This window comes from Petaurus breviceps, unplaced genomic scaffold, assembly GCF_028583685.1.
Source record: "Petaurus breviceps papuanus isolate PSGF00001 unplaced genomic scaffold, PetGlider_PUasm1.0 37, whole genome shotgun sequence".
NCBI classification, from domain to species: Eukaryota; Metazoa; Chordata; class Mammalia; order Diprotodontia; family Petauridae; genus Petaurus; species Petaurus breviceps.
In genome coordinates, this window is record NW_027186296.1 from 103,320,900 (window position 1) to 103,330,091 (window position 9,192).

Genomic DNA, 9,192 nt, shown 5'->3' on the forward strand with positions numbered 1-9,192 from the left:
AAAAGCTACCAGAAGGATGTTGTAACTGAAAAACGATAACAACTTAAATAAAATAAAACTTAAAAATTCCCAATCCATGTCCCAATTGGTAAAGAGACCTGAACATTGTCATTTTCAGGATACCAGGTCTGAGATGAAAAGAAATTGTATTCAGCAGGACTACAAAATACGTGTATGCTTTGGAAGAGTATAATAGGTGTGAATAAATTATTGGTTTGTGTTTTTAAGTATTTGTTAATTTGGACTTGCGAGTACTTTGTAATTAAACATTCCTTTTTGTGATAGAGGGAATAAACAGCTGCCCTATACTTGATATCCACTTTGTTCAGATTCCCCACGTGTAGGAAGGAAACTAGCCTTTATTAAGTGTCCTATGCATCAGACACTGTGCTAAGCCCTTTACAAATATCATTTTATTTGACCCTCATAACAATCCTAGAAGGTAGCTAAGAGTATTATTCTCATTTTACAATTGAAGACTGAGACAGATTAGAATGACCTGTGCAGGGTAACAGAGCTAGTAAGTATCTGATGCTGCATTTGAACTCAGATCTTTCTGACTCCAGGCCCAGACTTCTATTCACAGTGCCATCTAACTATGGAGAACATGGACCATCTTAATCCATTTTAGGGAAAATCCTAGGGCCATACTCAAGTTTCATTTAAGAAACATGTCCCAGAATTCTGGGATGAAGACATAGCAACCTCTAGAATGCAAGAAAAACTCTGAATTCCTCCTCTTCGGGGCCAGACTGCCCCTGGGACAATATGGATCTACTTGAGTCCAGAGTCAGAGTCCCCCCTTTTTTTTATTTGAGGAGTGGGGGTAGGGGTGGAGGTAGAAGGAGCAGACTGTGGGTGACACATTATCATATGAATAAGAAGCATGTTGTTGGAGGGGGGGGTCTGATGGGCCGCATTTTTCTCTGCTGAATAATACGTTTCTTTCTCTCTCTTTTGCTTTTTCTCTGCTTCAATAAACAATAGACTTACCTGGATCTTGTATTCTTTACACATCTCAGGCAATTGTGTTACTGTGAAGATATGGTCTGTTATGGAAAATCATCTATGAAAGCCTACATATTTCTTTTCTCATATTTTTATAAAAGATAACCTCCGTTAGTATTAGAAAGGCAGAAAAAGAAATTATAAGCCTGTTAGCCTTTACACAGAGCAATCTAAAATCGCCTACATCTGAGCTGCATTTTTGCTACAATTTGAAGCATGGGGTGGAGGTTGGGAGGGTTCATGTATGGCATGGAATTTAGGGAGGAGGAAGAGGAGCCAAATTTCCCCATTGGCAGTTTTAATTGGAACATACTTCAGTGAAATCTTATTTTCTTTCCAATTGCTTGGAAAAGGGGAACAAATCCTGTAGTCTCTGGAGTTTTGAAACAACTACGAACACACTGTAAGACATCCTTGGATGTTTTCCCCATAGGTGTGCTATTCATTGTTTGTTTCCCCTGCAACTTGGGCAAGGTGGCCCAGGGAGGCATGTGGTGTCTGTAGTTACTTCTCTAATGTATCATTTTGTGTGTCTTCTGTATTGTGGCTACACTAGGTACTGTCCTGTTGTCTGGTGTCAGTCTTACAGCATTAGACAGTCTGCAAGTATGCTTTCTGAGACAGATGAGACTTGCACCTATGCCATGAGATTATTTCTGAGACACTGCCCTACCAACTTTGGAAAAGACTGGGAGAAAATAACCACTAAAACCATCACTTCTCTTGTTATTATTTTTTTCATTTAAATAGTATTTCATTTTTCCCAATTACATATAAACGAATGTCTTGTTATTACTAAAACAAGTATTTGTGACACATTATTACATTTCTTAATTCTGAACAATTTATTTGACTCTTCCCTGCGCTCATACCTTCTCATCAAAGTTATCAAGTATCGAGGTATATGTTAACTTTGTTTAAAGGATCTTGCCAAGTTCTTCCTAGAATTTCTCTCCTTCATTCTCTGAAACACATTTTAATACATTAAATACACTCATTTCCATGCCAGTCATTTTGTCCACAAAAGCTACATCCACAGAGTACAAGCTCTGACAGTTGCTATGAAATAGTTGATACTTTATATTCATGAGCACTGCAAGGCAAGGTGACTAAATGTCCCAAGAAATGATTCTTGGGATTGTGCCCTTTGGCTGCTTGGTGAAACCAATTGCAACAGCTGCTTCATTCACTCTGCACTCTGAAGAGACCCTATGAGCCACATTTCCATTTACCTACAATTTTGTGTGTGTATTTGTAATAGTTCCATTTATTTCAATATTGACTTGGTTCAGTTCTTTTAGGAGCATCTCAACCAATTGGTCATTGTTGACAAAGAACTTATCATTTTGAGCACCATTTAGATTTATATTACCATGTATGTACAGTCTCAAAGTTGCATTATGCTTAACCCCTTGCCCTCTTTCCTGGGGAAATAGAAAGGGCCCATATAAGACTAAGGACCATTTTTTTAAACCTGTTACACCAGTTTTTATGACTAGTTAACTTATCATGGATTGGCCATCACTCTGGTAATGAATTCTACCCTACTCAGTGAAACCAGTCCTAGGAGAGCAGGGCCAGGCTGTTGCTAGAATGCCCTTAAAGTGTTTTAAACTTAACAGAAGTATCCAGAGCTTGTGCTCCCCTAATATAGCATCTGAGAGGTCAAGGTCATCTTTTCATTTTGAGGCTGTATTGCATCTGGAATTTTTCAGAAAAGGGCATGGGAAGGAGAAATACAAGAGAAAAAAGAGGGTCAATGATGTTAGCTCAGGTTTCTTTAAAATGCCTGCCTCCAGGAACTTCTGTAAGATAGCTGTTATAACCATTATCCTCATTTTACAAATGAAGAAACTGAATTTCAGAGAGGAAAAGTGACTGACCCAGAGTCACACAGCTATTAGGTATCAGAGATAGGCTTCCAAGCCAAGTCTTTTGGATCTGATGGCAAATCTCATTATATTAAACTACAGAATATCACATTAATCTCTTGCTTTCACTTTAGTGATTCTCTGCCTTCCAAAAAAGTATTGGCAGAAATAATTTTTCTTCTTATAAACTCAGCAAAAAATTGTAGGCTTTTTATAACACTACATATTTGTGAATTTTGTTCCCCAAAGTAAAGACCGGTGAAACCTAAATATAATTCATATATTATATGTTACAGATATATAATTTCTTACATGTATGACATACTGGAGGGGTTTCCATGGTATATGATTTACTTAAAATAACTAGAGAGAATTAAGACCTCTTATTTGATTGAACCTCAGTCTTGTAGAGCCAAAGTGCTTCTAAGATCTGTTAATCAATCAATGCATATTTATTGAACATCAGTTACATGTCCAGCCCTGGTTGTGTGAGTCAAGTCAACAAATATTCATTAATAGCTACTATATGCCAGGCATTGTGTTAAGTGCTAGTGATACAAAGAAAGGCCAAAAAAAATTAAAACAAAATAAATAAAAACCAGTCCTTGTTCTCAAGGAGCTCACAGACTAATGGAAGATTCAATATGCAAATTACTTCGCAATTATTCCTTCCATATCACAGGGGTCAGGGGTGTGGTGCCCCCTCTTTCCTACTTTGATGTGGAAACTTTGCAGAAAATTTTTTGGTCTTCCCTTTGTACCAGAAAAGAATTCTGAATTTTTTCTTTTCCTTTTATGGGCTGTTTACAGTATCTTACTATAGAATTTGGGTTACTATTTTACAATACTTTAGATAAATTATATGCATTTCTGAGTTACTAAACTTTTCTGCTCTGTCTGCTGGCCTTGGTCTGTCATCAGCAGCTTTCGCAAAACTTCCTCCAAAATTCCCATTCAACTTCTTATTAAATTTCTTATGACCTGCCATGGATCAAAACCACTATGGGGAAAGTTGTGATGTTGAAAAGATAACTGTGTACAAACAATATGAATGCAGAATAAATTGGAAGACCCTAAGACTAAGGAGGACCAGGATACAAAGGGTGGCCCCTGCTCTGAAACTTGTCACCTTGTGGGGAACAGTTCCAAAACAACTGTTGAACCTTCTGGACCATTTAGTGCCAAGAAAATTCCCTAGTCCATCAGTGAACCTGTTATTGTCTAAGCTGGCAAAATTCTAAGCAATACAAAATAATCCCTTAGCATGAGCCCCAGTCATAGCTCAATGACCTCTTTCTAGACAGTGCCATAGGATAGCAGACAAGGTCCAGTCCAGGATGCATTATGTAAATGAAGTGAATCTTACCTTTTAAAAATGTGAGCTCTCCAGGGCAGGTAGAGAATTCACTAACCTGGAAATTTTTCCTTCTCACAGAATAAAATGCAATTGGAAGAGATTTTGATTTTGTATAGTTTTAAAGCCATTTTTTAGTCTTAAAAAAATATTTAGACAAATGCAAGCTATTTGTACTTGGCAGCAGGCCAAAAGTACTTGCAGGAAAGCAGGCGGGGCCTGTGCTAGAAGGTCACCATTTGAGAGGAGGAAAGTTAGTATTAGTTATTCTGAGGGTGTCCTGTAGTCTGTTTGCAAATTTCAGTTGGGAGCAGTTGACCTTGCCATGCTTATAGGAATAAGGAAGCTATCCCAAACAGGTAAATTGATGTCTATCAACTTAAAGGCTGAGTTTTAATTAAAAATACTGTACTCCCCTGGTAAAAACAGAAATGAAGGCAGTCATTTATATTCAAGGCTTTCAGAGGGTAAATACTGTCCCCACATCAGCCTCAAATATATTACTATCATTCATTCTATTATAGGACACAGAGCCAGTCTGAGGTCAAACAGCAAGGCTGGCAAAGACCTCAATTCTCAGCTTCCCTTTCTCTTTCAACAAATATTTATTAGACAAGTGGTATGTGCAACGCACTGTATAGTTTAAGTAAGTGGTTCTGTTTGCCAAGAGAATAGAGTCCAGAAAGGGGGCAATGGAAGATGATAGGGGAAGGTCTGATGTACCAGTTTCGGGGTGTCTTGAGTGACAGGCTGAGTTGGGGTTTTACTTGGCAGACAATAGAGAGTTATGGGAAGGATTTCAAACATCAAAACAATGTGATCAGAACCATGCACAAAAGATTCATCTTGCAGTAGGTATGTAGGAGAGTCTAAGTAGGAGAAATGTTCAGTGACATTTTCCTCTCTTCTCAGCATCTTGTGTCTAATCCTATCTCCTGCTCTCAAGAGAAAGGCAGATGATGTCATTGTTACCTTCGTATTAATTAGGTCAATATATGCCTTTCAACCTGTATCCCACATGCATTTGCATCCTCTCTTTTTTTTTTAAACTTTAAAAACTGATTTTGTTTAGAAAATACCAAATAAAATCAGTATTTCCATATACAAATTAAAATAGAAAAAGAGTATTGCACATGGAAATATGAATCTCTTATATAGAACTGGCTCCTTCTTTGAATATATAACAAATTCAATATGTAACTTTCAAAGCTATCTTGCTTGATATTTCCTTCTGGACTTCCTCATGCATTTAAAAATTCTTCTCTACATTTAAAAATGCTTCAATGATCCTCTTTTGTTTTTTTTTTGTATGCTTAATGAATCAATCAATAAACATTTATTAAGTACCTACTTATGTTCCAAGTACTAAGTGCTGGGCATACAAAAAGAAGGAAGACAGTCCCTGTCCTCAAGAAGCTTACAACCTATTAGGAGAGAAAGTGCAGACATTATATAAGAAGCAAGCTATTTACAGGATAAATGGAAAATAATTAAAAGGATTGAAAGCACTAGAATTAAAAGGGGTTAAGGAAGGCTTTCTGTAGAAGGCAGGATTTTAGTTGGAAATTAAGGGAAGCTAGGGAGGTCAATAGTTGGAGCCAAGAAAGGAGAATATTCTGTGGGCCAGAGAGTGACAATTCCTGAAGCTGAGAGATGGGTGAGCAGGCATGTGTTTGCTAGACCCTCCCCCACTCTTCTTTCCATTGAAAAAAAAGAAAAATAATGTTTGTCATAAATATGCATAGTTAATTAAAACAAATTCCCATATGAGTTCTCTGAAATGTCTCATTCTGCACTGAGTCTCTCATTGCTCTGTCAAGAGCGATGTAGCCTGCTTTATTATCAGTCCTCTGGGATTGTGGTTGATCTTTGCATTGATCAAAGTTCTTGAGCCTCTCTTGTTTTTTCTATACAATGTTGTTGATTTTGTACAAAATGTTCTAGTTCTGCTTACTTCACTTTGTTTCAGTTCAGTCAAGCTTCCCAGGTCTCTCTGAAACTGTCCCTTTTGACACTTCCTGAGGCTCAATAATATTTCCTTACATTCTTACACCATAATCTGATCAGCCATTTCCCATTTAATGGGTACCCCTTTAGTTTCCAATTCTTTGTTAAAACAAAGATAATTGCCATAAATATTTTTGTACATAGGTTACTTCTCTTCCTTCTTTGTTCTCTTTGTTATATAGACCTAGTATTGATGGGCCAAAGGATATGTGCAACTTAATTGCCTTCTGGTAATTGTTTCAAATAGCATCCCAGGTTATCTGGACTAACAGCTCCTACAATGCATTAGTTGCACCTTGATTTTTCAGAGAAGATGGAAGGGAACATAAAAGAATGAATCATTAAAGGTGGCACTTGACTGGAGGAGACTTGTTGGACAGGACTGCCTCTGCAGGTATCTCTCATATCACCTGATGGAACCAGAGCTGTCTGCTAAAACTATATATAAATCAAGGTTATGCAACCCCGCATTTTTCAGAAAAGCTATATCATTGAACTTTAGAGTTGGAAGGGCCTCAGAGATGATCTAGTATTAGGTCCAGGAAGCAAAGGTTCTTTTCTCTTTGTATCATGCTATTAGTATAATTAGAACTTGAACCTAGATCTTTGGCCTCAAAGTCCAGCATTCTTTCCAGTACAACAAACCCTATGGAATTTTGGAATGAGTCTCTTGATGATACTGCCAAAAAGAATATATCCTTTGACCCAAAGTGCCTTTCCTGTTGATTTCCTCTGTATTGTGTGATTTATGTTTCCAAAAGAATTTTTGTAAAAATTGCAACACACTGTAGCACAGGCTGGTTTGAACTCCTGAAGATTTGATGAAAAACATCAGTATTTTCATAGTACTGATTTGGGGTAGGGAGGGAGAGAGGAGGAGACCACCCTATACTTGAAAGATTTTTTTTCCTTCAGCCAAGTGTAAAAAAGTTACAGGAATTTGTTAACATATTGATTGCTCTGAGCACTATTTTAAATTAGCTTTCAGTTCTCCTCCATATGGTTTTCCATTAAATTTAAATAAATTAAAGTTCACTTATCTGGAAGAGACATGCCTGTCCTTTTCAGGATAGAAGATGAATTTATCAAGCAAAACACCCTCGTCAAATATTCACTAAGAGCAGGTGCCAGTGGGTTCTGTGTCTGCTCTTAGAACCTGTAACTTTCTTTTTCAGATTAACACCTAAGATTTGTGAGGATAGGTCCCATTACACAAGGGGAAGTCACATATGGACTTAGAGGGTAAAGAAAATCCCTTTTCATTCCCTCATTAACTTGAGATATGGACTTTTAAGGTCTGCAGATCAAACATGAACACAAGAAAACCACATTTTATCTGCTAAACAAGAAGAGAACATTTTATCTGCCCGCCTTCCTAAAACAAGATACTTCCATATGGCCTCCAGTGGCCTCTGATCCTGTTAAATATGACTCTGCTCCTCCTTTCAGGGTCCTCTATTCTTATAAGGAGTAATGATCTTGTCCCCTTCAGAAGAATGGGTAGAATGACTGGGACAGTTTCCTTGATGAAGCAGTTTGATGTCATAATAGTAAGGGAACGGAAGATTTTGGTTTCTTGCTGTGTAGTTAAGTGAATAAGCAAGAGAGTTGTGAGAAAAAAGTGAATCACAAAAAAAATTCTGAGTATTTTAGGGTTTTTTTTGTCTCTGTCAATATAATTATCCCCAAGTATTTTCAGAAATGAAAAACAATCAAAGAAAAGGTATGTAGGGCACACATGGATGACTTCACCTCCTCAAAACATTTTGGGCTAGGAGTCTTTTGCTAGCTGGTGGAAATTCTCTGTGGACAACAACTAGAAAGATGTGAATGAGCTCATAGGCTGACAGTGTTACCCCGCCGATTCTGCCATTTTCTATACTCACCATTTCCAAAGGGGAAGACAAAAGCAAATGAAACCTTTCTCCCTTCTTGTTTCCTTATAGTTCTTTCCCTCTCCTACTCACATTTCCTTAGGACTTTCTGACATGGGCCTCCATCCTACAGCATCCTTGGACTTGAAAACTTTTTCTACTGTTACTACACTTGTTACACATGGTAAATAACAAGAGATCATTACCATCAAGGAGTATAGAATCAAGGAGGGTAGCTTATGATTTAGGTGGAGAAACACCTTAACTTTTTTTCCCCTTTATACAAAATGGAAAAAGTTATTCTGGATAAAACAGTTTTTTTTGCTTTATAAAAATGGAAAAAAATATTGTGGATAAGATGATTAAAGTGTTTTGACCAGTTTGGTTGGATCATATAAGTACCAGATAAAGCTTTCTGGATTAAATAGAAGATGATAACCACTACAGATGTAATCGTTGTTAACTACACAAAGATGTGGGCACAGAAACATTTTTCCAGATGCTCTCAGCACATTAGAATTGTTTTGTTATATCTGTCTCCTCCCTACTGGGATCTTACCCTCCATCCCAAGATCCTTGGCTCTGATAGTAAAGTTGTGTTTTATCTTACCAAGGTCCAAGACTCCACACCACTTCCTGGCCCATTCTACACTCTTTGAGGACTCTACCTACTCCCTACTTAGAACCCAGCATCAAGCCCTGAGGCTTTTGATTCTGATGATTGAGTTTTTGCCTTTTTTTGTAAGAACCCAGGACTACACATAACTTCCAAGTCTGCTCCAGACCATGCCACTGCAAGTACTCCCCAGCTCTGCAATATGCCTTATGTTCTGCCTTCTTCCATTAAAATATAAACTCCTTGAGGGTAAGGACTTCTTTTCTTGATTATATTTGTATCACTAGTACTTATCCTAGTGCTTAATAAGGAAGGAAGGAAAAAAGGAAAGAGAAATCAAGGGAGAGAAGGAAGGAAAGAAGGAAAGAGAGGGAAGAAGAAGGGAAGGAAGGAAGGAAAGAAAGAAAGAAAGAAAGAAAGAAAGAAAGAAAGAAAGAAAGAACGAAAGAAAGAAAGAAAGAA